The sequence below is a fragment of the Panthera pardus genome, unplaced genomic scaffold, assembly GCF_024362965.1.
Source record: "Panthera pardus isolate Hobbes unplaced genomic scaffold, ASM2436296v1 HiC_scaffold_20, whole genome shotgun sequence".
Lineage (NCBI taxonomy): Eukaryota > Metazoa > Chordata > Mammalia > Carnivora > Felidae > Panthera > Panthera pardus.
Genome location: NW_026526766.1, coordinates 87,337,879 through 87,365,579, shown reverse-complemented (window position 1 = coordinate 87,365,579; position 27,701 = coordinate 87,337,879). Strand labels below are relative to the sequence as shown.

Here is a 27,701-nt window from a genome sequence, read left to right as displayed (position 1 = left end):
GGTGGCCGAGAGGAGAAGGGCAAATCCCATAGAGGAGGAGGGGGGACATTGGAAGGGACGGAGGGAGGCAATCCTATTTCCACAGCTTGATCCCGGACGGCGGGTGCCAGCTACTGGGGACGCAGCATCATTGGCTGGCCGTGGCTTCTGTGTACCGGGCAGCAGAACGCCAAGGTGCCAAGAGGCCAAGGAGCCTGCCTAGGCCACCAGGCGGACCTAAGTCCGGCCTTGACTCCCAATCCAGTGTTCCCACGACCACACTCTCCAGAGAAAATGTGGGGGTCGTGGGGAGAGGGAGAGGATGGGCCAGCTCACTCCCCTCCATAGTGCCTCGCACACAGTAGGTGCTTCCTAAATGTGCCGAAAGACTGATTGATCGGAGGTCTGGGTAGGTGGATGGATGGACGGTCGGACAAAAGGGTGGGCGGGGCTTCGCCCGGTCTTGTTCTAAGTCCCGGCCAGCCAGCCCCGGCCCCGCTTCCCACTTCCGGCTTCCTGGGCTAGCCTCATTTGCTTGCTAGCAATCTGCCTTTCAATTCTGCGGAGTCACTGCTCTCTCTCAACCCCTCGCGGGCTCCGTGTGCCAGGAATTTGGAGGGAAGAGAAACTGACAGAACCTCAGAGCCCCAACAACACCTCACCTCTCACAAGATGAGAAATCCGAGGCAGGGGGGAGAGTCCTGAGGTTTGCTCAGCCCTGGATTGCACACCCCCTCCACTCCCAGCAGCCTGCCCCCTCCCCCCCCCCCCCCCCCCCCCGACTCCTGCCCGGCTCCCCTACCCCTGCAGAGAAGCCTTAGGACTTCTCTGTCAGAGTTTGGTAACTAGTTTGCCCAGATGGGGGCAGGGAAGGGTCTGGTCAGCAGATGGGATTCCCTGAGTCCCAACCAGTCATTCCGAATCCTCCGGAAGGTGTAGAAGATGTACTGAGCCCCAGGGAAGCTCTGGCTGGCCTCTGAGAGGCACAGTTAAGGCTCCCCAGCGCCTCCTGACCCAGCCTATGGGCCGCCCCCCACACCACTCCCTCCCCTCCGTAATTCTCTCTTCTCTCCTTCCCCTGCGCCTCTCACCCTTCTCCAGGGTCTGGAGACAGTAGCCAGGGGCCCACTGCTGTCCCCCTCCTATATACTATGGCATGGGACAGACTCCTGCCCCTCTCTGAGCCTCAGTGACCCGGCTAGGGCAAGTCAGCTACCCGAGGCCCTTCTGCCCCTGACCCTCCAGGACTCCTCGGCCATCAGAACTCTTGCCCTCCCTTCTCCCTCTGCCCGCACCCCCTTTCTCTCTGGACCCCCTCCTGCCGCCACTCTGGCCTCTGCCTTGCCCCCCTCTTTGACTCCTCCGATCCACGTCGTGCCTCCTCCCTCCTCTTTCTCTCCCTCCTCCTGACCACCCTCCTCGAGAGAATGCCAAGTCTGCAGGTTTCCTGCGACCTTGAGCAGCCAGCAGGTTGAGAGCCGGCAGCGCAGAGCTTTGCCAAGGGGCCTCTCCCTCTCTCCCATCCCCTATCCCACTCGCCCTGCTCGTTTCCTATCTTCTCACTGTTTGCGTCGCTTATACATTATATCTATCGTGCATCTCCTCGCGAGAACACGAGGGCAGGGATTTTCGTCTGTCCCCAACGCCTCCAACGGGCCTGGCGCACAGTAGGTGCTTAGTAACCGCTGATTTCCTCCCCACTCGCTGGCTGAGAGCCACCATTGATGTGCACCGCCCCACTGCCTCTGATCAACAGCTCTGCGTGCCCCGGACTCTGTCGGGCCCCTTTGGGAAGACGGGGAAACTGAGGCTCAGAGAGGCCGCGCCCAGAGGGAAGACCGAGCCCGAGGTCACAGCTGTACGCGCTGGAGGCCGGGTTCGAAGCCCAGCGTCCGGGCCCCGGCGCCCGGGGCGCTCAGCCCTTCCACGCAGCTGCCAGGGGTGGCTTCGCCCTCCGGCTCTGGAAACAGCGAAGGGGGCGGGGCCGGCCCTGCGTCGAGGCCTTCGGCCACGCCCCTAGGCGTAGAGTGGAGAAACTGAGGCACCCCCACGCCCTCTCCTCCGGCTTCCTCGGATTCCCCGGGAGCCTCCTTCCCGCCTGCGTCCCCCCCCCCCCCCCCGCCACTCCACGCCCCGGGCCCTCCCCTCGTGCCCCCCGCCCCGCCCCTCCCCTCCCCTCCCCTCCCAGCCCCCGGCCCGAGGCGGGGCTTAGCCCGCGCCCACCGGGAGCCGGGGAGGGAGAGAAAAATGAGTTTTCCTGCCGCCCGGTGGCGATGTCAATTGATCGGGCGCGGGCGGGGGCCGCGCGCCGGGCCGGGGGCCTCGCTCGCAGCTGCCGGCGCACAATTATCGGGAAAAAACTGGGGCGGCCGCTGCGGTGAAATTAGTTATCGATCCCTCGGCGGGGCCGCGGGGCCGCGCTCGGCGCTGACGGCGGCACACCCGGGCCGGGCCCGCCGGGCGGGGGTGGGGGGCGGCCCTCCCGCTCCTCCTCTGCCCCCTCCCCCTCCCCCCTCCCTCCCCGCCGCCCGGCTCGCCTCTCCCATTCATCCCGCCGCAGTATCGACCCACGTCGGCCGGCGCGGGGCAGGCGCCCCCTCCCGCTGCCCGCGTCCCCGCTCACTCGGCCGCCCCGCCCGCGGGCCCTGCTTCGGGGAGCCCTCGAGCTGGCCCCGAGGAAGGACCGACGCTGGGGGCGACGGGAGGGGAGGGGAGGGGAGGGCGGGGCGGGGCAGGGTGGCTCCCGCGGAGGGAGGGCGGCAGGTGCAGAGGGTGGGAGCCACTCCCGCCCCTGGAAGCTCGGGCTTCGGGGGCCCTGCTGCCTGGGGAGGTGGCGTGACCTCTCTGAGCCTCAGTTTCCTCCTCTATAAACCAGGGTCGTTCCCACGTCTTGCTTACCGAGAGGCTACAATGAGAGGGTTCGTGAGAAGCGCCTGCGTTTGTGGCTGCCCGGGAGCGTGTTGGGGGGTTATTTTGAGTTTATACCACCGATTCTCCCCAGCGCCTCCAGGAGATGTGTCTTATCCCCATTTTGTAGATGAGAAAGCGGAACTCAGAGAGGGGAGGACCCCTCATCTACGGCCACACAGTGAGCTAGTGGCCCCAGGAGGCCACACAGCGAGCTAGTGGCCCCAGGACTCTACAAAGCCACAGCTCTCAGAGGGGAGACCCCAGGGGGGGGGTGGGCTCTTCTCAGCAGGGTGCTGACATATCCCAGAGCCTGGGCTAGAGGTGTGGTCAGGGAGAAAGGAGCCGCAGGTCAGGGACCTCCAACCCCCTGTCTTAGGGCAGTTTGGCCCTGCATCCTCTAGGAAGGAGGGAGAGAGGAGAGAGAGAGGGGAAGGGGGGTGAGGAGGGAAGGGTCTCCCAACCCCAAACTGGGCTGGGGGCTGGGGAGGATCTGAGTTTTAATCCTGCCTGTCCACTCACCAGCTCGTGATCTTGGGCAAGTCCTTGTCCCAAGCCCAGACCTCCTACACAGAGGGTGCAGAGGGTGGGAGCCACTCCCGCCTTGGCCACTTAGTCCCATCCTATCCTCATCCAGTCACAGGAGACTCCTGGCCAGTCCTCAGAAGTCTCCTGCCTCTGAGCCTTTGCTGAGGCTGTTCCCCGATGTTCCACCTAGCAAATCCCTCTGCATCAGGCCCCTGTTTGTGCTTACCAGCCTTCCCTCTGCTGACCTTCCCCTGCCTGCCAGCCTGCCACAGGCTCGTTCATCCCTCCACTGAGCACCTACTGTGTGCCAGGAAGCGTGCTGCGCACAGTGGGCGCAGCTGAAAGGAGACAGCGCCTGTCCGTCCTCTCCTGGGGCAAGACGAGTACCGAGCCCCATGGCAGCTGCTTATCGATACCTGGAGTCCAAAAGGCACTGGGGTCATCGATCTGGGAAGGACCAGTGTGCTAGTGGGCAGGAGAGGTGGGTGAGGTTGGCAGGGTCAGGCCATGGAGGGCTCGGGACCTGTGAAGGAGGTTTGTCCCGAGTGAATGGGGAGGGCTTTGAGCAGGGGAATGCCGGGGTCAAGTTCAGCCCCACAACCGGAAGCCTGGCGTTCAAAACTCCTGCATGGGAGTCTTGGTTCTGTTCTTGGCCTCTCTGAGCCTCAGTTTCCTCATCTGTAAAATAATGGTCGTGATCTCCGCTGCTGAAGGGGCTATGGGGTTTGGAGTGGGTTGGCCCTGAGTTCGAGTCTTTCCTTAAAGCCATGGGGCCTTGGGCCGTGTCAACAAGAGGCTCAAAGGGGTGGGCCAGCATAGACACTCAAGGGCTATGTGCTCTTTCCCCCCAGCTTTCCTGGCTTCCAAAATGGGGGCTCCAGAGGTGCTGCTCAAGATCTGGAACAAGGTCTCTCCCCCTATAGGGGAGATGGTGACCCCTCGGCTGGCCACAGGAGCCTGGGCCTGATGCAGAGGAGAGGCAGGACCACAGGGTGGGGGCTGACGAACTGTCCCTGCCTCTCACCCATGGGGGCTGCTGGGACCCTGGCTAACGGGAGAAGATGAGGGTGTGGTGGCCTGGGGCAAAGGGGTCCTGAGCTGAGTGTCCCCTTGCTGGCTACAAGGGAAAACAAAGCTCACAGTCTGTGCATTTGAGCCCCCTGAGTTCGAACCCCACATCGGGCTCTGTGCTGACAGCTCAGAGCCTGGAGCCTGCTTCGGATTCCGTGCCTCCCCCCTCTCTGTCTCTCAGCCCCTCCCCTGCTCATGCTCTGTCCCTCTGTCTCTCAAAAATAACCATTAGAAAAAAAAAAAAAAAGACCCTCCCTGCCTTCTAGAGAGTGGGATATGTTGTATGTATGTATGTATGTATTTATTTAGATAGATGCTGGTTATACAAGTGGATTCACTTTGTAAAGATCCATATAGCGAATCGCCTAGAATGTGCTTCTGGGGGCTCCCAGGAGAATCAAGTCCTCACCCTGTGACCTGCCTGTGGGTCCAGGACCTGCCTACCTGGCCTCAAGGCCATGTGTTTCCTGTGACCCCTCTCCCTCCTCCCCTATGTTTTGCCCCCCTGCCAGTATCTGACTGCACCTGCTGTCAGTACAATGTGAGGGGGCGTGGGGGGAGTGTGAGTGGGGATGGAGGGGAGGCGGGGTGCGGGGAGGGAGGTGAAGCCCAGGAGGGACCTGGCCCTGAACACCCCCTCCCCAGTCGACCACTGGAAGCCTTGGCCACCCAGTCCCATCCTATCCCCACCCAGTCCCATGAGACTCCTGGCCAGTCCTCAGGAATCTCCTGCCTCTGAGCCTTTGCCAAGGCTGTTCCCCGATGTTCCGCTTAGCAAATCCCTGTGTACCAGGCCCTGTGCTGGGCATCAGGGATGTAGCTGTGAACCAGAGGGGCGCTCTGCCCTCTCACCAGCTCGTGAAGCTTTCCGCGGAGCGTGCAGATATCTGTGTATGTCTCCAGGAATGTGCGCGAGCGCTTCCGTTCGTAAGCGTGCAGGAATTTATGGAGACACATACATCCTCGCAAGTACATCTTTGTGTACGAGTCTATGCACGGTGTACGTGGGCGCGTGTGTATTATTGCTACGTATGAGCGTGAGTCACTCCGTGTCTGCGTGAATAACCAGGCACCTGCCCATATGCCCGCATGCGCTTACGTAGATGTGCGCCTTTGCACATGTTTGTATGTGCATCTTGTATGTGCCTGTGTGTATCTGTTTGCACCTGGTTTTCGGTGCCCATCTGCGCGCGTGGGCGCACCTCTCCGGGAACGCTTGGAAGCACACGGGGCGCGTGGAGTTGCGTGAATGTGTACGGAATGCGTGTGCGCCTGTACATTTGAGGTGCATTGGCGTTGTGGGTGCACGGTGCGTCCACCCTGGCGCACACGGGGATGCACGTACCCATGTTTTGCACACCCACCTTTGTGGTTTCATTCCCACCCCCCCCCACACCCCCCCCCCCCCCCCCCCGCTCCGTGCTTGCGTGTGAACGTCGGCGCAGGGGACGCTCCCCAGCGCGCGCGCACGTTTCTGAGGCCGCTTCTGTTTGTGCCTGTGTCTGTGTTGGTCCCCGTGCACGTTCCAGGCCTACGCGCGGGGGTGTGCAATCCCACCCTCGCTAGGGAGCACAGCACACTGCCATGGGGAGGTGGGTGCTTTGGATATGGCGGCAGAGCCCTGGGGAACAGAGAGAACAGGACAGGGCTTGGCTGCGGCTTGCCTGCTAGGGGATGCTGAAGAGGGAGGCAGAAGGCGGCCAGGACAGCCCAGCTGCCCCCCTGCGCCCAGCTGGGGTCCAGGAAATGGCCTCCAGGGCTGATGGGGGGGGGGGGGGCAGGAGACAGCAGGTGGCCTTGATGAGCAGGCGGAGGGCTCACCCCTACAGGGTCCCCTGCCAGGGGAGGCTCTCAGGAGCTTCTGATCTTTCGGAGGCCAGCCTCTGCCGCCCTGCACCTGCACCCCAGCCTCCGCTCAAGCCGTGGGGGGCTCCGGCGGCCAGGCCGTGGGGTCTGGCTCCTCTTGGCTTTCTCGCCATCCTGCGGCCCCGGGCTTCAAGGCCCAGGCTGGGGCTGGGCCGGGGGTCCCCTCCTAGGCAACCAGAGCTGCCTACCAAGGCAAGACGCGCAAATCACCTTCCTCAGGTGGCAGGAAACCAGCCCGCGCGCGCCCTCGCTCTCCCTCCCTCTCTCACTGTGATCCCTCACCTAAGTCCGGGATGCCCCTCCGCCCACCACCGCGTGCCTCCTTATGCACCGCTCCCCCCGCCCCCGCAACTTACTCACCCCCCCCCCCACCCTTGTGGCTCCTGCACCCCCCGTCCCTGGGGTCACTACTCACCCCAGGTAGGGCTACTCGTCTCTGGAAGTCTTTGGGGGCCTCCTCGCCCCGCTCAGAGGAACCCTCCGGGGCACCACGAGGACCCGCGGGCCCACACGCCGGCCTTTCCTTTCGTCCACGCTGTCATCGCGGGGGTCCACCGGTTGCCCTGCACTGCGGTCCTCTCCACCTGTGGTCACGGCTTGCGGGGCTGTGCCTCTGAAGCTGGAAACGCAGTCACCCCCGCCTCCACCCCACCTGCTGCCCAGAGAGCCCTCTCGCTCCTGAGAAGTAGCTTGCGCTGGCCAGCCCCCCACCCCGTGCCTTCCAGAGAGCCCTGTCCTATAGGTCCTGCTCCTGCCCGGGACCCCTCACGTCTGTCACTTTCTGTACAATATTGTGGGCCAGTCCTGCCCTAGGGCCAGCCCAGGGCCCAGAGGAACCCAAGCCAGCCTCACCAGGCTTCACCTCTTAGTGATGTCATTGCCACGTCTTGCTCTCCTCAAGATGGCTTCCCCCCCCCCCCCCCCACGCCACGCCCTTTGGATTTCCTGTGCCCTCTCTGCGTGTCCCATCTCCCCTGCTGGCTCTTCTGGCTTTGCCTTTTGATGAACTGAGGGTGGGCCAGGGCAGGTGCCCTCCCTGGAAGTGCCCACCGCGTCCACGGGCTCCTGGACTCCCACCTCCAGGTCATTGCCTTCTCAACGGCAGACCCGTCATGTCTGCCGTCACCGTGTCCCCACGGCCCCCCTCGGGTCCATCCCACCCCACGTGTCTCCCGCTCAGCGGGTGGTACCCCAGCCCTCGGCTCCCGGGCAGGAAGCTGGGACCTCACCCTTGCCTGGTTCTCCTTCCTTACCCTCCACATCCAATCAGTCACCAAGTGTCTGCACTTGGGGTTCACTGAGCTTCTTGGACATACATTTTTTTTAAGTCTGGAAACACAGCAGTCACCATTTCCTCCAGTGTTTTTTTTTTTCTGTTCTTTTTCCCCCTTCCTCTTGGACTCCAAATACCAATACATCAGGCTGTTTGGAAATGTCCTACAGCTCACTGATGCTCTTTCCACTAGAAAATTTGTGTGTGTGTGTGGCACCTGGGTGGCTCAGTCGGTTGAGTGTCCAGCTTTTGATTTCGACTCGGGTCTTGATCCCAGGGTCGTGGGCTGGAGCCCTGCATTGGGCTCTGCATTGAGTGCGGAGTCTGCTTAAGATTCTCTCTCTCTCTCTTTCTCTCTCTCTCTCTCCCTCTCCCTCTGCCCCTCTCCCCGGCTTCCGCTTTCTCTCGCTCTCTTTTTAATTTTTCGAGGTTTATTTATTTTTGAGAGAGCATGAGTGGGGGAGAGGCAGAGAGAAAGGGGGAGGAAAAATCCAAAGCAGGCTTTGCTCTGACGGCAATGAGCTTGATGTGGGCTTGAACTCACGGACCGTGAGATCATGACCTGAGCCAAAGTCAGACGCTCAATCCATGGAGCCACCCAGGTACCCCCTCTCTCTCTTTTTAAAATTGAAAAAAAATTTTTTTTTTCTGTTTCATTTTGGATAGTTTTTTCCTGCTATGCTTTCAATCTCCCTAATCTTTTTTTTTTTTTAAACATGTTTATTTAGTGTTGAGAGAGACAGAGAGAGAAGAAGAAGAAGCAGGGAGGGGCAGAAAGAGAGGGGGACAGAGGATCTGAACGGGGCTCTGCACTGACAGCAGTCAGCCTGATGCGGGGCTTGAACTCATGAACCTAGAGATCATGACCTGAGCTGAAGTCGGAAGTTCAACCGACTGAGCCACCCAGGCGCCTCAACTCACTAATCTTTTCTTCTGTTTTGTCTAATCTGCCATTAATCCCATTCAGTATACCTTTCATCTCAGACATTGTATGTTTCAACTCTTCTAAGTTCAATTGGGATCTTTTTTGATATCTTAATGTCTCTACTTCACATTTTGAAAATATAAAATACAGTTATAAAACCTGTTTTAGAATCCTTCTCTGCTCACTCTAACATCTGTGTCAGTGCTGGGTCAGTTTCAATTGCTTAATTATTCTTTTCTTTACAGATCATTGTTTCGTGCTTCTTTGTATGTCTGGTAATTTTCTCTCTCTTTCTTTCTTTCTTTCTTTCTTTCTTTCTTTCTTTCTTTCTCTCTTTCTTTCTTAATGGGCTTTAACTCACTTTATTTTTCTTGTGTAAAACCATGTGGTGGCCACAGCTGGAGCCTGGGTCTTCTGCACAGAGACTCTGGTGTGGGTCTTCGCAAGCTGGTCAGTGAATTCCTGGTAGGGAGACTTGGTGAATACCGTCTCTTTCCAGAGGTCAGGGGCACAGTAGCTGTAGGTCTTGGGACTAGCATCAAAAGTGGCCTTGGTGAAGTGGCCCGGGGTGGCAGTGTAGCCCCTGGTGGAGAGGTAGCAGTCGTCAATGCCTGCCATCATCAGTATCGTCTTGGGCACAGGGGCCGAGATAATGCCCCTGCCCCTGGTGTAGGGGATAAGGCGTTCAGCACAGAGTTACAGTGTCTGGTCCCCTTGCATGGGACAGTGTGGGCCTCGCCGAGCTTGTTCCCCCAGTAGCTTCGCCACATGAGATGGTGGAAAGTTGTCCAGGACGATGGCCTCATGGAAGGCAGTGGCTACCTCCTTAGAGAACTGAACACCCAGACCTACGTGTCCTTTGTATTCTCCAATGGCAACAAATGCCTTGCACCTGGTCCTCTGGCCAGCTTGGGTCTGCTTTTGCACTGGCATAATTTTCAAAACTTCAAACCTCATCACTTCCTGGGATGCCTCCAGGAAGAAGTCAATGATCTCAGATTCCTTGATGGGCAGGGAGGAGAGAGAGATCTCTTTCAGGGCCTTGATCTTCATGATGTCGACCAGTTGGCTCAGCTTGTTCATGGAGATCCACTCCTTGTCCTTGGTGTTTCCTCTGTGAGTTCCGTGGTCCTGGCCCAGCCCTGACCATGGCCATGACTCTGGCCCCACATGTTGCTGCCGAAGCCTCTGTGGAAGCCACAGGCCTGGGCTCTCCAGGCCCTTCTGTGGCACCAGCATCGTTCTCCATTTGGTGTTCTGTCAAAGAAGATGTCTGGTAACTTTCTTTCTTTCTTTCTTATTTTTTTAACGTTTATTTATTTTTGAGAGGGAGAGACAGAGCGTGAGCAGAGGGGCAGAGAGAGAGGGAGACACAGAATTGGAAGCAGGCTCCAGGCTCTGAGCTATCAGCACAGAGCCCGACGTGGGGATTGAACTCACGGACCGTGAGATGGTGACCTGAGCCGAAGTAGGCTGCTTAACCGACTGAGCCACTCAGGCGCCCAAATGTCTGGTAATTTTCTGTTGGATACCAGACATTGTGCATGTTGGATATTTTTGTATTCTTATCAATCTTCTTGAGTGTTGTTCTGGAAAGCAGTAAATTGCTTGGGAACCAATTGATCCGTTTGGGTCTTGCTTGATGATTTGTTCGGTGGGTTTTAGCAATGCTCGGTCTGAGACTAATTCTTCCCCATCTCTGAAGCAACACCCTCCTGGGTGCTCTACCCCCTGCCCCGTGAATGTTGAGTTTACCAGTCTGGCTGTTGGGAACGGGCACTATTCCCATCCCTGTGACGGCACCAGACTATTGTTCTCTCATGGTTCCTTCTTCATTTTTTTTTTTTATTTTTTTTTAACGTTTTATTTATTTTTGAGACAGGGAGAGACAGAGCATGAACAGGGGAGAGTCAGACAGAGAGAGACACAGAATCTGAAACAGGCTCCGGGCTCTGAGCTGTCAGCACAGAGCCCGACGCGGGGCTCGAACTCACGGACCGAGAGATCATGACCTGAGCCCAAGTTGGCCGCTTAACCGACTGAGCCACCCAGGCGCCCCTACTTCCTAATAATTCTTAAATCTGTTGGCTTCTCTCCTGGCCCCTGTCGTGGCTCCCCAGACCCCATTACCTCCTGCCTGGGATGACCGTGTCCCCTAGGTGGGGCATCCCCGAGGGCAAGACCTTGGCCCCTCATGCTGAGCCCAGCCCAACATATCTGCTGAATGAACGAATACGTGAATGAGTGAATGGATGAATAGAATGGAATTGTGGACAAGGCTCAATAAGGAGGGAGGCCGGGACCGCAGCTCAGGAGACTAGCAGCCACCTCCCAGCCCTGCCCCAACTTGCTGCGTGATTTCACGCCATCACTGGACACAACCCAGTGGTCCCCGAGGTCTCATTGGGATCTGTCATGACACCGACGCGTGTCCACGGCGTCATGGAACGCAGACGTCATGTAGAGGACTGCCACTCTGTAGTCCTGCCGAAACCATCCTCCTTGCTTGACTGGCGGGGAATCCGAGGCCCGGTGGAGGGGGGTGGGGGACAGCTGGGCCCCAGAGGGCTCAGTGCATCAGGGACGGAGCCCAGCTGGAGGCCCGTGTGCCGGTGCTCAGTTCTGCCCCTTCTGGGCTTTGGCACAGAGTGTGGAAGTAAGGGAGTCCCCGGGGAGGGGGTGGCCTCACGAGCAGGGTGGAGGGCCCCAGGGGCAGGGCCACGACTTCTCTGCGCCTGGTACTTCCCCGTGATGCCGATGCCCAACACAGCAGCAGGGAGGAAGGGAAGGGTCACTCAGAATCGGTCACATATCCAGACTGGGGGGTGGGGGGGTGGGGGGAGGGCGGGGATGACCTGTGGGGAGGCTCAAGGTCAGCCTGAGGTCAGATCCTGTCCAGCTTAATTATTCATTAACCAGGCAGGTCCAGGCACTGAGTTAATGACCAGCACAAGGCTGGGGAGGGAGCAAATTCCTCCCCGGAGGGTGGGCATGACCTGCAAGGATAGGGGAACCTGTAATGAGCAGTTGGTGGAAAGGCTCTTCATTCATTCATTCGTTCGTTCATTCATTTGTTCGTTCGTTCATTCACTCCCTTATCTCCCTGCGCCTGTCAATGAGCAGAACCCTAGAGTGCCGGCTGGTATGAGGACAGAGCAGTGGAGACAAGGACAGCCCAGAGTGGTCAGCGCAAGGGCCTGGGGGAGCACAGAGGAGACCCCCAACTCAGCCAGGTAAAATGGGCTAAGCTGCCTGGAGAAGGTGAGGCCGCAGAGGACCCCTGCAGATCTCCTGTGGCTGGACCACATCTGGCGGGTCCTGTGCCCCTGCGGAGGGTCCCTCAGCCTCTTGGCCCCACCCCATTCCAGCTCAACTTCTGGAACATTCCCGGCTGTCAGGATGGCACCATCTGAGCTCACCTCTGCCTTTGCTTTCCTTTCACCGAGAGACCAGGTTGGGGATTTCCTCCAACGGGCTGGCTGTCCCGCCGCCCCCAGCCCCAGCCCCTGACCCTCGGCAGGGCAGTGCTGGTGGACTGTTGGGTGAGGAGAGGCTGAGGGAGGCCTCAAGTGCAGGCTGAGAAGGGAGCGAGGGGTCCCCACATGGGGTCCAGTGGGTGTGTGCCTCTGAGGCCGAGGTCCCGTCCAAGGGCAGCAGGCTCCATGGATGGAAAGATTCCAAGGGCCATTTGGCGGTCTTGTCCGTGGCCTTGGCGGAGTCTTGCGTGCTAGGACTGGGTGCAGATGGGAATTGGCGGGGGGGCGAGGGTGGGGTTCAGCTATAGGAGGGCAAGAAGGGAGGTAGGAGGGGGGAGGAGGGGGGCTGGAAGGAGGTGGGTTCTCAGGACAGGGAGGAGGGACAGGAAGACGGGAGGGAGGCCGAGCTGGGGACCTCAGCAGTGGGGCGGTGGGTGGGCCAGGGCGTCTCCTGGGAAAGTGGCCGAAGCCACCACAGGGCTGGGCTTTCCAGAGGACACTCGGGGGGCTTCAACTGTTGGCAGCACTGACCGACCTGGGAGCTCTGTGGGAGGCAGGCCCGTGTGGCCCACGGGTGCCCGTCTGTCATCACGGGCATAGGTCATCGTGTGTGGACTGCAGGTCAAGACTCTCAAGCCTCTGGCGTGGCTGGCTCCTCCCCAAAGGCCCTGTCTTCACCCTGGGAGAAGTCTGAAGGAGGAGAGGGGCCGGCGGTCACCAATGCCCCTCTGCTCCCCAGTTTTCTTACTTGGGAGTGGGACCAGCCTGGGGCAATCTGCAGACAGGGCCCCCCACAGAGGCCACAGCCTCGTCCCAGCCCCATGGCACTCTGGGAGCTGCAGGAAAGCCCCGGATGAAAGTAGCTCTTCTTCCTGAAATGAAACTAAACCCACACTGGGGCCAGTTCACAGCCACCCCCCCCCCCCCACCCCGGCTCGGCCTGTCGGGGCTTGAACACAGAATCCTGGCTCTGGAGCCACGCAAGCCGCAGCCTCAGTGGGGTGCGCAAGAGGAGGTGTGAGCAGGCAGCAGGTCCCCCCCCAGGGTGGCAGGTAATGGCATCCCATGACCTCAGTCGCTGCCTCCTCCCCCCAGGGCCCTGACGGGTGGGCCGGACATTAGGGTCCCCATCAGGTGGCAGAAGAGCCCCCCTGGGTCTCCTGCTCTGGCCCCAGGGGAGCCGGGGGGTGAGCTTGGGGTGATGGCCAGCGGGAGCAGGACGGCCCAGAGGATGGGTGCGGGGTGGGGGGTCAGGATGTAGGCCGGTGCCCCTCCAGCCCAGTCTGGGGCTGCCCCGGCAGCTTGGGGCCGGCCCCTCCACTCCCAACAAAGACTGGCCGGGAGGAGAGAGCCTGTTTGTTCACTGCTGGGGCTGGGGCTGGGGGGGGGGGCGGGTATGGGGAAGGGGGGGGCAGGAAGCAGAATTTCAAAGCGGCTTCACCCTTTGTTACCCTTCCCGGCCCCGCCCCCCACACCCCAGGCTACACATTCCAGAACCGGAGGGGGTCCTGCCCCGGGAGAAATCCGCTTAACCGAAGGCTCTCGGGTTACAGCCTAGCTGCTCCGGGAGGTGCCGGAATGCCCAGCCCGACATTCCGGATGGCGGGTGTCCGGGTCCACCCCGTCCCCACCCTTGGAACCTCTCCAGGCCTCAGGCCCCAGGAGGGAGGGGAAGGAGCTGGAAAGAGGGGCGGGTGGTGGTGGGGGGGGGGGGGTGGGGGCTGCAGGCTTACGTAGATGATGGAGAGATGGGGTCTGGGTTGTGTTTCCAGTACGGTCAGCCCTGGATCTGACCTCAGATGAGGCAAGATGCCTCCTGATGTGGACGAGGTGGGCTGGGCTGAGGTGGGCTTTTTTCCTTTCCAAATAGGGCCAACCGCGCTCTATCTTATTGCCCGTACTTCCTTGAGGTGTACTTTACACGGGTTGAAATGCTCCAGTTTTGCGTGTACATTTCCACACTGTCTCACATCGCTGTCACCGCGTGACCGCCACCTTGAAGGAGATATTGAACGTTCCCAGCCCTCCAGAGGGTTCCCTCGCGCCCCCTCCCCAGGTGGGAACCGGGAGTCTGACCTCCATGACCATAGACACTCTTGCCCGTCTACACAAACGCACTGGGAGTGTGTGCTCCGGTCCCTCAGCATGGTATCTCCGAGATCCTTCGCTTCGCTCCAGCTTGTCCTTTTCTCATTGCTCAGTTTATTTCATTGTTTGTCCCTTCTGTCCCTGGCTGTCCCAGTTCGCTTCTGGTCCCAGGCTCTGAGGAAGCTGCTCTGAACATCCACGGGCCTGTCTTCTTGTGGAGGGACTCGATGGGACGCTTTTCTTTATTCCTCCATTCTGGCCTAGGAGCACACAGAACCCCAGGGCCTTTGCACCTCCATTCTGGCCTAGGAGCACACAGAGCCCCAGGGCCTTTGCACTTGCTGTTCCCGCTTCTGAAACTCTTTGTTCTCTGTCCTTGGTGTCACAGCATTCCTTCTCATCCTTCAGGTCTCGGCTTCATTGTCACCTTCCCAGAGAGGCCCTGGCCTACCCCCTGGTCTACTAATGTCCCCCCGTCCTTCCTTCTTTGGTTTTGTGGCATTTGTTGCCACTTGCGACCATCTTATCCTTGTACTCGCTTCCTGGGTGCCAGGCCCCTCCTGGAAGCTTCCTGCTCTCTGAAGGTGGGCACTTCTGCCTTGTGTATCCCAGGGGCCAGCATGGCTTCGAGTAGCGATCAATCAGACATGTGCACGTGCCTCTGTAGGGAGGTAGGGACTCCCCTGGGGAGCAGGTTCCCCTGGGGAGGTTCCTTGTAGCCATGACCCTTGACCCAGGAGGCCTGCCAAGGAAGGGCTGGGAACCAAGGAGGGGTGGGAGATGTGTGGGCCACCTCCATACCTTTCTTATCTTTTGGCTCATGGTTTGCCAGCGGTGTGGTGGTGTTGTGCTCCGGAGAAGAGGGGAGGAGGGGAGGGTGCGGCAGGAGGCCAGCCTTGCCCCTCACCCCTGCCTCGACCTGAGCTGCTCAGCATTCGACCGTTTTGCAATCACAGGTGCAGGAGGAAAGTCTCTCTGCTAAAATGGAAGGTTTGGAAACCACTGCCGGAGGCAACGGGGAGCCATGGAGGGTGTGTGAGGAGGGCAGTGATACCGAAGGAGCCACCGGTTGAGCCTGGGTTGGTAGAAAGAAGGGCTGGACTTCGCCCCGTGTGCCAGCAGCCTACCAGGGGCTGGGCTGGGCAACCGCAACCCCTATTTGCAAGGTTGCTTTATGCCTGGGAACGGAGCGGGGGAAAGACCCACAAGTCCTCGGAGGTGGGCAAGTTCAGCCAGTTGGGGTCGACAGCGGGGAGGCTCAGAGCCTGCTCCGAACTTGGTGGGGGGGGGTCCACATCCCCACAAAAGCCATTAGTGCTAAAAGCAAACGCGTGGACGTCGTGCCTTCCAACAGGATATGGGGGCCCTGCTCCTGAGCTCTGTCCTGTGGGCTAAAGGGATGGAAGGGGAAAGGCAGGTGCTCACGGCCAGTGGCCAGCAGGTTAGAGGCAAGGACAGGCGAGAAGCAGGTGTCCCAAATGCAAGACAGAGCTGGCTCCCCTCGCACCGCCCTTCCCCAAACCTGCCCCTTCCAGCCCGTAAGAACCAGGCTGGTATAGGGTCCGCTCTCCACGAGTGAGTTCCTCCTTTCTTTCCCTACTGGGGGGCCACCCGGGGGTGGTGCAGACAAACCAAGATAACCTCTCCCTCTGAAGACCCTTCATGTAATCACATCTTTGATGTCCCTGGTGCCTTGTAAGGTAACAGTCACAGATTCCAGGCATTATGACCTGGATGTCTTTAGGGGAGATCATTCAGGCCACCCCCATTGCCCTGGAGATTCCAGATAGTCTCCTGAGAAACCCTAGTCTGTAGGTTTGTTTATTTAACTGATGGCTGCTCTCTCATGATTCTCTGAGCTTACAGAAATGGGGCACCATTCAGCATTTATTTAACAAGCCCTCATGAAGCTCCCGCGCGGTGCCGAGCCCTGTTCTGGATGCTGTGGACGTTAAGGTGAGGTGGACCCAGCCCTCACGCTCTGAGTCTGGGAGAGAGAGAGGGAGAGAGGGAGAGAGAGATCAGGCTCCTGCCTGCTCTCCCCCATCCACCCCACCCTCCCCAGTTCTGGGGCCACCCCAGCTCCAGGGTGGGCCTTGTTTTCTGTAAGCCAGCTCCTTACCAGTTGTTTGGTTCAGGAGTTCTGTTCTAAGCCAACCAGTGCCCAGCATCTCCGGAGACCTGGGCTGTCGCGTTCAGAAGGGAGGGACTTTGGACCAATGGCGGTGGGATGCCCTCTCTCCCTCCTGTTGGACTCAAGCAGGTGGCCTCCACTGTTCCCTGGGGATTAAGCTTTTGCTGAAGAATGGACAGCACCCCCTCCCATCCCCCACCCCACCCCGGGCCACCGGGTACGTCTCATTCTGATGTCCTTACTGCTAATGCCAGCCTGACTCAGGATGCCTGCTCCTTGCCCCCAGAAACATCCTCACTGACACCGCCCGCGTGTGGAAAAGCCAGCCAGTTGTCCGGCCGGCCTGCCCTGTGTGACCTTGAGACTGCTCTGATCCCGGCCACCCTCTCCTCCTTGTCACCTCCCGTTTGCCTGTGCGCCATTCCCCAGACGCACCCTCCCCCGCCACTCCCTTTGCTCCAGCCCTTGGGTTCTTTGTCCTACAAGGTGCTGCTCAGCCGGTGTCCCCTTTAGCTTCAGCTTCCCAACCTCCCAGGCTAGAAAAACCATGGAGATAAAGGCTCCCCAACAGAGGCGAGCCCCCACAGGGGCCAGGAACTGCCTAAGGCCTTTGTGACCTCATCCGCCACAAAGCAAGTACTGTTATTATCACCCCATTTTACAGACAAGAGGTTAGAGTCCAGACGGGCCCGACCCGAGGTCTGCCCGCCTCCAAGCCCATGCTGGAAATGAACCATCAGCCCTGGCTTTCTTCTTTCGCCCGCGGGATCAGCATTCGGATCCCCATCCTTGGACAGCCCTTGCCCCTCGGCCCTCCCGTACCCCCGCCCAGGAGCACAGTGGAGGCTAAGTTTGCTGAGGACAGCGGCTCGGAGAGGAGGACCTCCTTGCCACCCCTTGAAGGGTAAACTTGCAGACAGCACCCGCCACAGCGGCGTGCTGAGAAACGCACCAACACCAGCTGCTGGGGGAGGCGAGCCAGGAGGGGTCTTCGGGCGGGGTGGCCGCGGACGGACGCTCCAGCAACGGACTGAGGCAACCGCTCGCCGCCATTCCTGTGTATACGCCTGCCGCAACCCCAAATCCCGTCTCATCTTGGCCAAGTTATAAAAGCCGCTCCTACGGCAACACTTCATTTAATCTGGCGCCGGCTAAGATCAAATCGAGTGCCTTCCGGGATCGGAACCCCCTGCTAACCACTCTGTGTCCTTGACCTCGCTGGACTGCAACCTGGAGAGGAGCATGCCTTTACAGTCCTCCTTGCACAGAGGGTCAGAGACGGTGGGTGAACCATCCAAGGTCACCCCGCTTGGGAGGGGCAGACACAGGATTAGAACTCAGGCCTTCCGGTCCAGACCAGAGTGTTTCCACTGAACACTCCCATATATTGCTGCCCCCAGGGAGCAATGTGGTCCTCAGGAAGGGGGAGGGGGGAGGCAGGAGGGGACAGGGAAAAGGGTGTGTAGGGAAGGCCCGGGTTCCAGAGCCTGCTCTGCCCCGTCCCAGGGGGGGTGACCCAGCAAGAAGGAATTTGGCTTTTCTGAGCCTCAGTTTCCTAATCTGTAAACTGGGCACTGTAAGTGGTGCCAACCTCACATGGTAGTCGTGAGAATGGCAGAGCCTTTTTTTTTTTTTTAATTTTTTGTTTATTTATTTTTGAGAAAGAGAGAGCGAGCATGAGCGGGGGAGGGGCAGGGAGCGAGAGGGAGACACAGCATCCGAAGCAGGCTCCGGGCTCCGAGCTGTCAGCACAGAGCCCGACGCGGGGCTCGAACCCACGAACCGGGAGATCGTGACCTGAGCCGAAGCTGGACGCTTAACCAACTGAGCCACCCAGGCGCCCCTAAAGATGCTTTAAAAAATCATCACTGGTAGCATCTTGCTAAGAAAACATCATGAAAGGAACCCAAAGACCTGCCGTATGTCGAGCAGTTATCACGTGCCAGGTAATGTGTGCAGATACTGGTCCCTCACCTGCAAAACGGGTCTCCAGCCCGTGTCCAATAACACGGTGACCTTTGGGTCAGCCACTCCTTGAGCGCCCCTGCCCTGGAGAGAGCACCGGGTGGGCCATAGTCAGGGAACACCCCTCTCCAAGTATGCCCTGTTTACGGTCATCAGGGGGAACAGAAAGAGGAAGGGCCTTGCTGTTGTGGCGCGTGCTGGGAGTGGGGGGGCTGGGGTGCAGGCTGAGTAAGGGCCAGGGGACCTGTGAAGTCCTCAGAGACACCCTGGTCCCCGCCCAGATTGGGTTCCCACCCACCCTCTCCCGGGTTCCTTCCCAGCCCCGGAGTGCTTGTAATGACATGTTATTTATAGTTTGTCCAATGTGAAGATCCTCCTCTAGAGTTCACGGCTGCATCTCCGGGACTGAGCATGCACGTGGCACCTAGTAGGTCTCCATAAATATTTGTCGACTAGACTAATTAGTAAGATGCATAGGCAGCATCCCCAGGGCTGCGATTTTTCATCTTTCTGAATCACCGACTTCTTTGAAAACCCCATGAAACCTTTGGGTCCCTCCCCCAACGATGCACGCTAAGCGGAACGTGTAATTTTAGGGATTTCCGGGACCCCTCCACCCCAAGGTCACCCATAAAGCTCAGCTTAAGATCTCTCGGTCTGGGGAAGGTGAGGGGGGGGGTCCCCGAGATCCCAGGGAGCCGGCGGGGAATACCGCCCAGCAGGCTGGCGAGGAATGGCGTGAATGGGCCTGTTTTCTTGTACTTTCGGCTCTCCAGAAGGAAAAGGAAGCGAGCATGAGGCGATCTGGCGGGAGGGGGAGAGCTCGGGGAACCCAGGGCCGGGAAGAGAGGTCGAAGGGGAGAAGATGCGAGAAGCGGCGAAGAGAAGGGGGCGTGTTGGAGAGGCTCAGCCCCTCGGAGGGACGAGCGGGCGCGCCGCGGGGAACAAAGAGCCAGCGCGCGGCGAGAGGGCGCACAGGCGCCGGGAGGGAGAGGGGCCGAGGCCGGCCGGCCGCCCGGGCTGTCTGATTTTCTGGCAGCCGCCGCTGATTAACGGGCCGCCTTCCAGCTCCGAGCGCGCCGCCCCGCGTTCCTGGCAACCGGGCGCGCGGCTTCCCGGCGGAGGCGGGGCCTGCGGAAAGGTTACATTTGCACAAAGTGCCGCGGCGCAGCGGGCCCGGAGGGGCTGCGGGGCGGGGAGCGGGGAGCGCGGCGCGCGCGGCGGCCGGGGAGCCGGGCCGGGAGAGAGAAAAGGCTGCGGCGCTCGGCGCTGCCTGGGTAATGGAAAAGCTCCTCTGGGGACCGGGCCGAAAAATATCAGGTTACACGGCCGCAGCACACACGGCTTCTCCGAGGGGAGCCTTGGTCCGCCGCGGGGCAGCCTGGCGGAGGGGGCGCCCCTGGTCCGTGCGCCCCAGCTGGAGCGCTCTAGCCGGTGCGCGCCCAACCCTGGCACCCAGCCTGCGCGCTCCAGCCCCCGCGCCCTCTAGCCAGCGCGCCCCAGTCCCTGCGCCCCAGCTGGAGCCCTCTAGCCAGCGCGCCCCAGTCCCTGCGCCCCAGCTGGAGCCCTCTAGCCAGCGCGCCCCAGTCCCTGCGCCCCAGCTGGAGCCCTCTAGCCAGCGCGCCCCAGTCCCTGCGCCCCAGCTGGAGCCCTCTAGCCAGTGCGCCCCAGCCCCTGCGCCCCAGCTGGAGCCCTGGGGCGGGTGGACCCAGCCTCTACGCCTCAGTACCTGCGTCCCCTCCTGTGCGCCCCAGCCCGTGCGCTCCAGCAGAGCGGCTCTGATCCCAGCGCCCCAGCCTGTGCTCTTTGGGGCGTCGCCTCGCCTTCACAGCGCCCCTTCCCTGCCTCACAGGGCGGGTGAAAAGGGCCCCGTTTCCCCAAATCTGCCCGGGCCTCCCCTCGGACTCTCCCCCCTCTCCCCACGAAGGCCGGGCGGTGTATGGCTGGAGCCAGGTCCTGCCGTGAAGGCTGACCAGATAGGTCGCGGTGGCTCTGAGTGGGAAGGCGGGCTGCCACTGGCATCTGTCCCCGCCTTCCCTCGTGCCTCGCCGCGTCTGCTCAGCTCTCGAAGGACTGGGCTGTTGCCTTCAGCACCCGATTCTGTGGTGTAAACAGTGTCCCTCCGCCTCCCCGCATTGCGTCATTCCCCTGCTCCCAGACCATCTGCGGCTCCCCATTACCGCCTCTACGTTCTGGTTTACACCCTTGGGTCTTGCCCAGCCCCGGGGGTGGGGTGTGATGTCAAAACTCTCCAGCACCTGCGGTCTCCCCTGCCTGGGTGGGGCTGAGAGTTGAAGGGCTTCTGACGGACACCCCTCTACTCGGCGAGTTTTCTCGCCCTCTTTCCCTCGCTCCTTCTGGCTTTCTCGCTGGAGCTCGTTCTGTCGGGAGACACTGTATTCATCCTGGCCTTGCACTGGGCCTGGAGGGAGCCCGGGCTGAACCAGAAGCTGAACCAGAATTCTGCTGTGTGTGTCCTTGCACCCCGTTACTCTCTGAACCTCAGTTTGCCCAGCTGTCAAATGGGGACGGAATAAGCAGCCAGGGCCGCTCATGGGGCTTGGCTGAGGGGTTTAAAGAGACAACTCAGTCTCTCTTGGAGAGATAGAGACTCAGACAACTCTTGGAAGAGTGCACGGTGGCACCCACACAGCGACATATTTTGTTACTATAAATTAGGGCTATAAAGAAGGCCAGAAGTATGTGCATGACAAGAAAGAATTCCAACGGAAGAACCCTAAGCCAGGGGTTCAGAAGGCAGGATGTTCAGGGCGTATCACGGCCCTCCCCATGCGAACACATCTGAGGAGCCCAAGCATGACTTCCCTGAGGCACACGCACACTTGGACCAACCAAGGTCAAGACTGCCTTTCTCCTTTAATTCAGCCTGGGGAAGGCTGGTTGCTTGGTTCAGAGGGTGGCAATCATGGAGGGCACCTGGGACAGCATTTTCTCTGAATTATCAAAGCAGCAGGGGACATCTGTTCCTGCCCCCCCCCCCCCCCCCCGCAAAGCCTGGCTTCCGTGAGCCCAGCGGTGACAGACCAGGGGAAGGGGCAGACCGTGGAGGGAAGGAGGCCTGTCTTGTGGGTCCTCTCCAGAGATTAATCACGTCCTCGCGGAAGCTTTGGGCCCGTGGGGTCCTGGGTTTCTCAGAAAATGATCCAAGGGCAAATGCAGGAAGAGAGACGGGGGTCAAGAACATCCCGTGCTCATTGCTGCCTGGGAGTCGCTCCTGGGGCTGCAAGAACGGGTTTGCAATCAAAGCGGGGGGGGGGGGGGTCCCCGCTCTGCTTCTGAGGTGGTGACTCCCTGTGGGCCCGCGTGGTTGCCTTGACTCCTGGGGCCCTCAGCCAACCACAAAGTGACGGTTGGCATCCAGTGGTCGCTTAGCAGGTGCCGCTCCCTGGTTTCCCAGCAATCCTAGGAGGCGGGTATCTGTTCCGTTACGTTTTACAGAGGAGGAGGCTGAAGGTCAGAGACGCTGGAGAAGCTGGGACCCGAAGCCAGCCTTACGGGACACCAAGGTCTGAACCGCGTTTTAACTAAGTGCCCTGAGCCACTTCCGTTGGTGGGCCCAAGACGCCGCCGGCAGCAAGGGGTGTGTTGGGGTGAAAATCGCAGTCCAGCTGACAGGCTGCCTCTGGCGATGTACCCACTTTACGGATGAGGTAGCACGGGTCTACTTTGGAGACTGGCCCAAGGCCGTGTTGCTAACAGGAAATCTTAGCGGAGGGGAGCTGGAGGGGGTCTTGGAGCTCTTCTAACCCAAAGCTCATTTTCCAGACAGGGAAAATGTGGCCCAAAGAGGACCCAGGCCTGGCCACCTCCTTTGCCATCCTCTTGGGCCGCACGGCCCCCCCTCCCAGGGAAGCAACATTTCCTGCTGGAATGCCCCCGGGGGGTGGGGGCAGGAGGGAGTGTGGGGGGAAGAATGCAGCCTAAGTCAGCCAAGGTCACGGCCTTTCTTCTGGGTCCTCCCAAGTCCCAGAGCTGACTTGCCCTCCCTGACCCTCTGGAGGGGAGAGTGGGGGGGGGGGGGGCAGGGCAGAGGCATGGAGGGGCTCTGGGGCCCTTGGGAGTGAGGACTTTCATTGGTGTCCCTTGAAAATCAGGAGAGAAGAATCTTCCCGCCCCCTTTCTCCCGCCATTTGCTCCGCCCCCCTCCCTCCTCTCCAGGAGCCCAGCCCCTGCAGCCACACACAGCTTCTCAGCTTTGCACCTGAAAAATGTGGGTGCTGTTCCTCTGGGTCCTTCAGTCCAAGAAGCTGGGAGGCCAAGTGTCTGTGACGCTAACAGCAAGCGACCCGGAACCTAACGTTCTTTTTTCTTTTTTTTTTAAGTTTATTTATTTATTTTGAGAGAGAAGGTGCAAGCAGGGGAGGAGAAGAGAGAGGGGGAGAGAGAATCCCAAGCAGGCTCCTCACTGTTAGCGCGGAGCCCGATTCGGGGCTCGAACTCATGAACCTTGAGTGAGATCATGACCTGAGCCCTAAACCAAGAGTCAGACGTTTAACTGACCGAGCCACCCGGGTGTCCCCCCCCGCCCCCTTTCCCAGGAAACTTGCGTTCTCTCTCTCTCTTTTTTTTTTTTAACATATATTTATTTTTGAGAGACAGAGAGACAGAGCACGAGCAGGAGAGGGGCAGAGAGAGAGGGAGACACAGAATCCGGAACAGGCTCCGGGCTCTGAGCTGTCAGCACAGAGCCCCATGCGGGGCTCAAACTCACAAACCGCGAGGTCACCACCTGAGCCGAAGTCAGACGCCCAACCGACTGAGCCACCCAGGCGCCCCAGGAACCTTGCGTTCTGATTGAGTCTAACATCCTGTCCTCTTTCACTTTACCAAGATTTATTGGGCTCCTAGGTGGTGCAGGCAGCCCTGTGCACGGACAGGTGCAGCTGGGAGTAAGAGAGACCCGGGTCCTCGTGGGGCTCCAAGCCAAGGTTTCACCTCTCAGCCTAAGAGTCAAGGGCTGTGAGTCTATGAGAGCCTTACTCACACCAGCGTGGTTCTACAGAGTGATTTTTCTGGAAGGAGGAAGGAGGCCAGAAGGGGTGTGGAGAGAGGCGGGGTCACACGAGGGCACACTAATTTTCATGTACACTTTCAGCGAATTTAATCTTCTTGGATCTATCACACCTTTGAATACAAATGTCTTAAAATACCACCGCGAAACAGAATAATAACACTTGTCCCTTTCAGCGGGCGGTTCACCCAAGCATCTCCAATCCTCTGTGAACGTTAATTAATTAAGCCCCAATTAAACAGTTATCATGGACCGAAAATACATTTACTGCGCACATGCATCTGGCTACTGGTTTACTGATGCGACTTAACCCCTGCGGCCACTGCGCTTGAAATATGTGAGCGGAGGGCGTTAGAAAATCGGGTTCTTGGGGCGCCTGGGTGGCTCGGTCAGTTGAGCGCCTGACTTCAGCTCAGGTCATGATCCACCGGTTTGTGAGTTCGAGCCCCGCGTTGGGCTCTCTGCTGTCAGTGCAGCGCCCGCTTTGGATCCTCTGTCCCCCTCTCTGCCCCCCACTCGTGTTCTCGCGCGCGCTCCATCTCTATGTCTCGAAAAGGAAAAAACGTTAAAAAAAAAAATTAAACTCCAAATTCAGGAATCCCCCGGAGTCTCCTGTCCAGGGGTTTAGGGATCCTCCCCTTTTCTGCCTTCTCCTAGAGGTCATTTCCCCCTGGCAGAAGCACTACTTGGCCAAGTTAGGGGTTGACATTGGGGTGGAGGGCACACAGGAGGTAAATCTACTGAGCCAGGGCCTGCTATGCGTCAGGCAGGAGCTGAGCCATCAGTGACTTGGAATTTCTCATCAGCTTTTCCCCAGGGAACCAGGGGCCTGGGTGTTGGAAGTCTGAGACTCTCTGGTCCCCCTTGTGCCGAACAGCCCACGGGAGCAGAAGCCCCCCCCTCCAGCACTGGGCCCATGCGGCACAAAGAAAAGAAGAGGGGAAACACCACCAGCTGGTAGGAAAGGAACCCTGTGGGGGGCGTTTGAGAAGCAGGTGGCAGGAAGGTTTGTTTTGCATAGTGACCACTAATGGGGCATTGGGACAAATGTACATGCCAAGGGGAGTCCTAGGACTCGGTATCTCTCGAGGTTTCTATTTCTTGAAATTTACTGGTACATGTGGCACCTTCGCTTGTATTTGGGTTCCACAAATGATAGAAACCCGGCTGAATTTGCTTAGGAGAAAAGGGGGGGAACTTATGAGCTCACATGAGAAACTGAACAGGGACAAGGGCAGGAATGGAACAGACCTCAGTGAGGACTGGGCCATGAGAGTCAAATTCTTCCAGATCTCTAGATCTTGGGGGAGGTGGAAAGGAGTGATTTAAAAAAAAAATTTTAATGTTTATTATTTTTGAGAGAGAGAGAGAGAGAGACTGAGAGCAAGCAGGGAAGGGGCAGAGAGAGAGGGAGACACAGAATTGGAAGCAGGCTCCAGGCTCCGAGCTGTCAGCCCGGAGTCCGACGCGGGGCTCAAACTCACAGACCGTGAGATCGTGACCTGAGCTGTAGTCGGCCGCCCAACCGACTGAGCCACCCAGGTGCCCCGGAAAGGACTGGTTTTTAAAACACTGATTTGTTTTCTTTCCTGGCCATTGATTTATTTAGTTCTTTTAAGTAAGCGCTGATCACCTATATTTTCTAGAAATTCTCTATTTTGTATTTTTTCATATAAAGTAACATAAAGTTGCTCATGGTATTCTCTTAGAAATCTTAAAAGTTCTACGGTGTCTATAGTTCTACTCTCTTTTCATTCTTAATATTAGTTATTTGTGCCTTTATTCTTTCCCTTGATTAATCTTGCTGGGCGTTTGTCTATTTTATTGTCTTTTCAAAGAACCAGCTTTTGGCTTTGTTGATCATTTTTGTGATTGTTGATTTCCTTTTCATTTATGCTCTTATCTTCACTGTTTACTTCCATTTTTTTTTTTAAGGCTTCTTTAGTGAGCTGAAAGCTTTACTCACATAGGCTTAAGTCATGCCTGTTTTAGAGCAGATGCACTAAAGACTATGTATTTCTCTATAAATGTTGGTTCAGTTGCGATCTACAAATTTAATTTTGCATTTATCTTTTTATCCCCCAGTCCCCAATATCTCGTAATTCCCATCGTGAGTTCTGTTGATGTCTTTGAGGGGGCTCAGTAAATAACTTCTTTTTTTTTCAGTAAATAACTTCTTGTTCTCTCTCCTGGATTCTGAATTTTTTTTAATGTTTATTTATTTTTGAGAGAGACAGAGACAGAGTGGGAGCAGGGGAGGGGCAGAGAGAGAGGGAGACATAGAATCGGAAGCAAGGCTCCAGGCTCCAGGCTCCAAGCTGTCAGCACAGAGCCCGACGCGGGGCTCGACCTCACAAACCGCGAGATCATGACCTGAGCCGATGTCGGACGCTTAACCGACTGAGCCCCCCGGGCGCCCCACACAAGTCAATTTTTATAAACAGAGATTCATTCTGTCACCGTTCTGGAGGCTGGAAGTCCAAGATCAAGGAGTCGGCGGGTTTGGTTTCTTCTGGGGCCAATCTACTGGACTGCTCTGTGTGACCTCACGTGACCTGTCTCCTTCCCGCCATCCCTGGTGTCTCTGTGTGTCCAGATTTCCTCTGCTTATAAGGACACCAATCAGATGGGAGTAGCGCCCCCCCCCCGCCCCCCAAAGGTTTTATTTTAACATAATCACTTCTTTAAAGGCTCTGCCTCCAAATACAGTTACATTCTGAGGCACTGGGGTTAGGATTTCAACATATGAATGGGGGGGGGGGACAGAAGTCATCCCCAAACTTATGTACTCTTGGCTGGGATAGGTACGTAGATTCATGCAATCGGAAGCAAGCTCCAGCCTCCGAGCCATCAGCACAGAGCCCGATGCGGGGCTCGAACTCACGAACCTCGAGACCATGACCTGAGCCGAAGTCAGATGCTTAACCACCTGAGCCACCCAGGCGCCCCAATGCATTCTGTCTTTTTTTTTTTTTTTTAATTTTTTTTTTAACGTTTTATTTATTTTTGAGACAGAGAGAGACAGAGCATGAACGGGGGAGGGTCAGATAGAGAGGGAGACACAGAATCCGAAACAGGCTCCAGGCTCCAAGCTGTCGAGACAGAGCCCTATGCGGGGCTCGAACTCACAGACCGCGAGCTCGTGACCTGAGCTGAAGTCGGCCGCTGAACCGACTGAGCCACCCAGGTGCCCCTGCATTCTGTCTTTTAAGAGACAAATGAAATCAATTTACATTCATAATGATCGTTCCAATATTCAGAGTGGCTTCTACCATTTTATTCTGTTGTCCTATTCATCCTATCTTCTAAAATTATTAGTTCTCATGTTCATCTATTAAATCTGTAGTGTTCTTTCCTCCCCTTTTTTCTTTGATAGTTTGGAAACTATAGACGTGTTTCTGTTGTTTCACTAGTTTCTCTTCAATGTTTGTTTGCTTTTCAAGATTTTATTTTATTTTTTTAGGATTTTTAGTATTTTGAAGTTTTATTTTATTATTTTATTTTTATGACGTTTATTTATTTTGAGAGACAGAGAGATGGAGAGAGAACAAGCAGGGGAGGGACAGAGAGCGAGGGAGAGAGAGAGAATTCCAAGCCTGGATTCTCAAACCCTGATGCAGGGCTCGGTCCCACAAAATGATTCTACGAAACGTGGGCTCACGACCTGAGCTGAAATCAAGAGTGGGACACTTAACTGACTGAGCCAACCAGATGCCCCGAGTTGCCCTTAAATTTTTTTTTTTTTAATTTTTTAAAGCGTTTATTTATTATTGAGAGACAGAGCGAGACAGAGCATGAACATGGGAGGGGCAGAGGGAGGAGGAGACACAGAATCCGAAGCCGGCTCCAGGCTCTGAGCCATCAGCACAGAGCCCGACGCGGGGCTCGAACCCACGAACCGTGAGATCGTGACCTGAGCCGAAGTCGGATGCCCAACTGGCTGAGCCCCTCGGGCGCCCCTGAATTTCTTAACATCGATGCCTAGAAATAGCTTTCCTCAACGATGTCTAACGCAGGGCCGTCCAATAGAAAAATAATGTGAGTCGCATGCATTATTTTAAATTTTCCAGTAGTCCTATCAAAAGGAAAAAGGAAACAGGTGAAAATAATTTTACTTAAACTGTGTAATTTAACCTCATATGCCAAAAATACTGCTGCAAAATGTAATCAGCACAGAATTATTAATGAAACATTTGGTGGTTTTGGTGCTCCCTGAGGAAACCCGGTATGTATCATACACTTAACAGCCCATCTCAGGCGGGACCCGCCCCGTTTCAAGTGCTCAGTAGTCACATATGGCTCGTGGCTGCTAGATTGGATAGCACGGGTCTAAGATATTCAGCCCCTCTGTTCTCCTCCTGGAGAAGAGGACATTTGAGCGTTCCTTCAATATCCTCTGAGCGCATCCTCCCCTCTGCCTTGGTTTTTTTTTTTTTTTTTGGTTCTTTTTAAATATC

The 27,701-nt window shown here is 57.7% G+C and overlaps 1 long non-coding RNA gene and 1 pseudogene across 1 annotated transcript; one reads left to right on the top strand and one right to left on the bottom strand.

The window, feature by feature from the left end:
• Nucleotides 1-1,829: 1,829 nt before the first annotated feature.
• Nucleotides 1,830-9,798, bottom strand: LOC109249965 (40S ribosomal protein S2-like; annotated as a pseudogene).
• Nucleotides 9,799-11,482: 1,684 nt separating this feature from the next.
• On the top strand, nt 11,483-17,066 carry LOC128778648 (uncharacterized). The gene is made up of 3 exons (XR_008424369.1): nt 11,483-11,782; nt 15,980-16,069; nt 16,534-17,066. It is a non-coding gene; the product is annotated as an uncharacterized LOC128778648 (long non-coding RNA).
• Nucleotides 17,067-27,701: the final 10,635 nt, after the last annotated feature.